The sequence below is a fragment of the Onychomys torridus genome, chromosome 8 (genome assembly GCF_903995425.1).
Source record: "Onychomys torridus chromosome 8, mOncTor1.1, whole genome shotgun sequence".
NCBI lineage: Eukaryota > Metazoa > Chordata > Mammalia > Rodentia > Cricetidae > Onychomys > Onychomys torridus.
The window spans coordinates 78295691-78301790 of record NC_050450.1 but is presented as its reverse complement, the minus strand read 5'-3'; the positions used below and the strand labels follow the sequence as shown (position 1 = coordinate 78301790).

The window sequence follows — 6100 nt, the reverse complement described above, 5'->3', positions numbered from 1 at the left end:
CACATAAAATTGAGCATCAGAATCATTCTGGCCTGGACCCTTCTTCTATCACTTTGTCAAGACTCAAATCACAAGCCAGTGGAAAGGTTTGAAACAGGGAGAGCATTTTCCAGAATGCAAATACACATTTTTATGATGCTGGGAGTGTGTTCCTTTTTTTTTTTTTTTGAGTCAGTATCTTACCATGCAGCACAGGATGGCCTGGAACCCACCATGTAACCTCAAACTTGCACTCCTCTTGATGAAATGATGGTCAGAGCCACCATGCCTGGCAAAGAAATATACTGTTTCTGATGTGAGTGAGTCATTTGCTAATAAAATGTATGAATGTTACAAGGTTATACTGAAACCAGCAACTTAGGTTCAGAGTATACCACTTTAAAGATTTCCTGGGATTTTCAAAGGTATCCCAAATTCAATGCCCCAAATTTCTGTTCCCTAGGAGTTATTAATCCTTTAGATAGACATATATTGGGCAACTTGTCCTGACTAACAACTCCTAGCCATTGAGGAAATACACTCACTCTCATGTCAAGGAATTTACAATCTAGTGGGAAGAACAGACAGTTCCCTCACTAGATGAACAGTTCCCCACCATATGTTTTGAAAGAGATTGGAATGTGTGCTGAAGAAATATTCTCAAGAGCCCCTGCAACTGTACAGTCCTTCACTTTTTCATGTTCACTGAGAATCCTTGATTCTGAGGTAGACAGTGAGGGGTCCTTTTGACTGGCTCATCCCACCTTACCTTGATTCAGCCTGTCTCAAGTTTTCTAATTATAGAATTCAGTCTTTCTCCAGTGGCTTTAGCAGAACAAATTCACTTCAATGGTTTCCAGGTGCAGTGCAGACTGGGCTGCGAGGAATTCTGGGCTAAAATAAAATACGTTTATAGTTCAAATCAGTCACTTCATCTAGCCAGGGAAGCCATAAGGTCTGCCTCAGGCCTCCAGAGTGTAGCCTTTGCTATTGGCATACATAAGAGCCCTACTTAGAGAGGGGAGGCATCTGGGTATGTGATGGATTTCTGAAATCAGGGCTCCATTAACAAGGTCACTGTGTTGTGCTGTTATGTTAGCAATTATCACAGAGGAAGTTAGTCTGGGATTAGGACCAGTGTTTCCAAAGCTGGACTTGTAACTAGGCTGGAAGTAGATTTTCCTGTTGGTGATAGAAGGATTGACATTTAACAGTGCCTGTTGTGCCACAGTGACGGACTGATTATTCTGAAGTCTTACCAAGGATTCAGGATGATTAGATTGCAGCATAGCATAGTGGGTGTTCCATTTCTGATGCCCAGAGCTCTAGCTGTCAAGTGGAGGTCCATAATTCTAACCCGTGACACCTTTGTGTTGTGCTAGGTAGCTAGGGAGACATTTGCAGTGGAGGGAACATTCCAGACTATATTAAATATTTAAAGTTAAAGAGTATAGTCTTGTCATGAAAAAGCCCAATGCTAGCATTCTACATATGCTAAAAAGCTTCAAGGCTTAGTGTGCTTTTTTTTTTTTTTTTTTTTGAGCTGAGGATCGAACCCAGGGCCTTGCGCTCCTCCACTGAGCTAAATCCCCAACCCCTAGTGTGCTTTTTATTTCCTGTGTCTTATGTGCATGCATGCATGCATGCATGTGTGTGCATGTGAAGACCAGAGTTTAATATCAGTTGTCTTGCTCAATTACTTCTCTGTCTTATTTTATTTTATTTTTAGACAATCCCTTTCACTGAACCTGGAGCTCACCAACTGTGTATATTGTCTGGCCAGTGAACCCTTGGGATTTGCCTTTTTCTGTCCCCAGACACTGAGATTGAAGATACACACAACCCTTCCAGGCTTTTCTGTGGGTCTGTAGGATCCAAACACAGGTCCCCATGCTTGCACAGCATCTCCTCAGGGTCCTCTTCCCAAGCCCGAAGTAATCACTTCTGGTTTTCATGCAAATCATTCTCTCTTGTGTGAAAGGTTGTGCAGTGAGCCATCTCCTCCTCTGTGCTTCATTTTTTTTCCCCTGAAGAATTTTGACCCCATTTCAGAACTGAAAATTGAAGCAATGGATAGATCCACTGAAGACAGATGGTAAGTATACACTGAATATACGTCCCCAACTTGAAACTTAATGAACCAAATTTTATTCTGCCAAAGAAAAGAGACTGTTTATTCCAAATAGGACCTAATATCTGGAACAGATTAAAATGGTTAAGAAGTTTAATGTTATTTATCTTTGAGCCAACAAGTTAAAGTGCTGTTGAAAAGCAGTTCTATTCCACAGAATTCAAACAGAGAGAAACAGAAAGCTAGCCAACTAGGTCAGCCTTCAATGAATATTTTGACCCTACCCCATCAAATCGCCCTGGACCACAGGAGAACGAAAGGCTGTTAATAAAAAAGATGCCATGGTAACATTAATTGCGTAGCTTTTGATGTTATTCATTGCATTATAAAAGAAATGCTTGGGTTTGCAGAGATGGCTCAGCAGTTAAGAGCACTGGCTGTTCATCCAGAGGATCAGGGTTCATTTCCTAGCACCCACATGGTGGCTTGAGACCATCTATACCTCCAGTTCCAGTGGGACCTGACACCCACTTACAGCTCCCATGGACACCACATGCAGGCAAGATACCCATACACATAAAATTAAAATATAATGAAAACAGCAATTAAAAATGAACCACTTGGATACCATTTTGTTTCAAGCTGGATGATAATCTACAAAACCCAAATGTGAGGCACGTTTTGGAATAATTTGACAATGTACAAAAGATGGCTACAGTTTGCCAAGTCTTTCAAAATATGGTAGAATGTAGACAAACTTAAAGACAAATGGCAAGACATAAGACATAACATGGAAGGTCTAGAGAGTGGTTAAGAGTGTTTACTGCTTTTACAGAGGACCTGAGTTCAGAGCTCAGCACTCTCACTGAGCAGCTCATACCGAGTGTAATTCTAGCTTTGAGAGACCCAGTGTCCTTTTCTGGTCTCCATATTCGCACAATATGGTATACACATACACATACATACATACAAAAAATAGTAAAATAAAGTAATTCACAAGGAGCAGATGTCATGATCCAAGTATAATAGATATTACTCCCATGTTATTTGAAGTTCACCAAGACTATTAATAATTTTAAAACACAGTAAAGATGCTCTTTGGATGTATACTGTAAGCAGTAACTCAGACTGTTGTGTGTTATCACATTAAAACAGGGCTAGGCACAATGATGGCTGTGTTGGAAGCTTGTCCTTGGGAGTATTTGGTAGTACAAGAAACAAGAAAAAGGATGAAGTTAGAGCAAATGCTTTTCTCATTAGCAGTGAGCTTCAGTAAATTCTATAAAGTGTCTGGCTTTGTCCAACTAAATAGCTCTAAATGACATATCTGAATGTTGTGACATTGCACCTTAAATAAAATGGATGGATCTAGAAAAAAATCATCCTGAGTGAGGTAACCCAGACTCAGAAAGACAAACACAGTATGTACTCACTCATAGGAGGATACTAGATGTAAAACAAAAATGACTAGACTGCTACACAACTGCAGGGAGGCTACCTAGAAAACGGGACCCTAGGAAAGACCCAAGGATCACCCAACGACAGAGAAATGGATGAGATCTACATGAACAACCTGGACGACAGTGGGAGTAATGAAGGGCAAGATTTGAGGGAAAGAAAGCTTAGGGGAGCAGGAGATCCCAGCTGGATCAAGAACAGAAAGGGAGAATGAGGAATAACAGACCATGATAAATGAAGACCACATGAGAACAGGAATAGGCAGAGTGCTGGAGAGGTCCCCAGAAATCCACAATGATATATCCTCTGTAGTCTGCTGGCAATGGTCGAGAGAAAGCCTGATCTGACCTAGTCTGGTGATCAGATGGCCAAACACCCTAACAGTCATCTTGGAACTCTCATCCAATAACTGATGGAAGTGGACGCAGAGATCCTCAGCCAGGCCCCAGGTGGAGCTCCAGGTGTCCAACTGTCGAGAAAGAGGAGGGTCTGCAAGAGTGTGAATTGTTGAATCCAAGATTGCAAAAAGCACAGGGACAAATAGCCAAACAAATGGAAGCACATGAATTATGAACCAAAGGCTGTGGAGCCCCCAGCTGGATCAGGCCCTCTGGATAAGTGAGATCATTGAATACACCCAGTCTGTGGGACCCTGGTCTGTCCTTAGTGCATGAGCTGGCTGTTTGAAACCTTGGGCTTACACATGGACACTTTGCTCAGTCTGGAAGGAGGTGACAGGACCTGCTTGTACTGAATCTACCAGGTTTAAATGAATCCCCAGGGGTGCCTTGATCCTGGAGGACATGGGAATGGAGGGGAGGGGCTGGGGGGAAAGGTGGGGGTGGGGGCGGGAGGGGCGAGGACAGGGGAACCCATGGCTGATGTGTAAAATTTAAAACACATAATAATAAAGAAAAAATTATTTATTAAAAAATGTGAGCAAAAAAAATATCTAGCTAACTAATCTTTGGTCAAAATAACGTTTCTTTACAAAGTGTTAAATGGGCTTTCCTTTCGCTGCTGTGTCCGCAGCCGCGATTATGTTCAGGCTACAGAAGAGGCTTGCCTCTAGCGTCCTCCACTGTGGTAAGAAGAAGGTCTGGTTGGACACCAATGAGACCAATGAAATCGCCAATGCCAACTCCTGTCAGCAGATTCGGAAGCTAATCAGGGATAGGCTGATCATCCAGAAGCCTGTGACTGTCCATTCCTGGGCTCGATGCCGGAAAAACACTTTGGCTCGACGGAAGGACAGGGATATGGACATAGGGAAGCGGAAGGGTACTGCCAACGCTCGAATGCCTGAGAAGGTGACCTGGATGAGAAGGATGCGGATCCTGCGCCGACTTCTCAGGAGAGACTGAATCCAAGATTGACTGCCATATATATCACAGCCTGTATCTAAAGGTCAAGGGAATGTCTTCAACAACAAGCTGATTGTCATGGAACATATCAACAAGCTGAAGGCAGACAAGGCCTGTAAGAAGCTCCTGGCTGACCAGGCTGAGGCTCTCAGGTCTAAGACCAAGGAAGCCCGAGAGCTCCGGGAGGAGGGTCTCCAGGCCAAGAAGGAGAAGTTCATCAAGACTCTGTCCAAGGAGGAAGAGACCAAGAAATAAAGCTTCCCTCATGTCTGTACATAGATGGCTGCCTGTGGCCTCAGGTGGATCAGTCATTAAAATAAAACAAGCCTTTGTCTATTGCCCTCTTTTAAAAAAGTGTTAAATGGATCACAGGTAGAATAAGAATAATAGATACTTCCTATAAATTCTAATAGCATACAAACCTACAATTGTTCTATAGACACCTCACATCTATTTTCAGCTTATTTTTATCTCCTTGCTTTGTTTCCTCAACATATGTGTGTGTCTGTGTATTTGTTTTTAACTCTACATGTCTTTTATAGCTATTAATTTATTCTATTTCATCATTATGAAATGTTTGAAATATTATACTTTCTTTCCATTAATTTTTATCTGTATCTTTAAAATGATATACATTTCTCATCATCTATATTTGTTTATTTCTAAGTTGACACTATGTTTTTATTGTATATAAGATATTGTGAAATAATTGTACAACTGAGTGGTTAATTCTAGTTAATGAACAAACGTTATCTCATATAGTTATGAATATCTGTATCTTTTCAAATTCACTAAATTCTGTGTGCATGATAATCAATCTTGCTCAGATCACTAAGGACTTCCTAATTTTTTAAATTTCCAAATTATTGGATATCCTTATGCCTCATCAATATTGATCTCTAAGTCAGCAACACTGTCACAAAATTATGTTAAGTCTCGTAGAATATTCCTTCCAGGTTGCCCTATCCCTGATTCATATTGTTTTCTTAGGAAAAATAAAGTTAACAAAGTGAAATGGAAGCAAATAGGTAAAAGGTAAAATGCAATAGGAACTGTGTCATGAGGGAAATACAGAAAGAAGCCTATGAATTTGCAGGCAGCATAACTTCTCTCAAAAATTCCACATGGGAACACTCCAAACCATTTTTAAGTGTTTTATAAACAAGATTAGTCTATGTTCAGACACTGCTATTCCAAGAGTCACAAGATACTCTGCATACGTACACTT

General features: G+C 41.0%; 1 pseudogene; it reads left to right on the top strand.

Moving 5' to 3' along the window:
- The first annotated feature begins 4548 nt into the window (after nt 1–4548).
- LOC118590246 lies at nt 4549–5127 on the top strand (annotated as a pseudogene).
- The last annotated feature ends 973 nt before the right edge of the window (nt 5128–6100 follow it).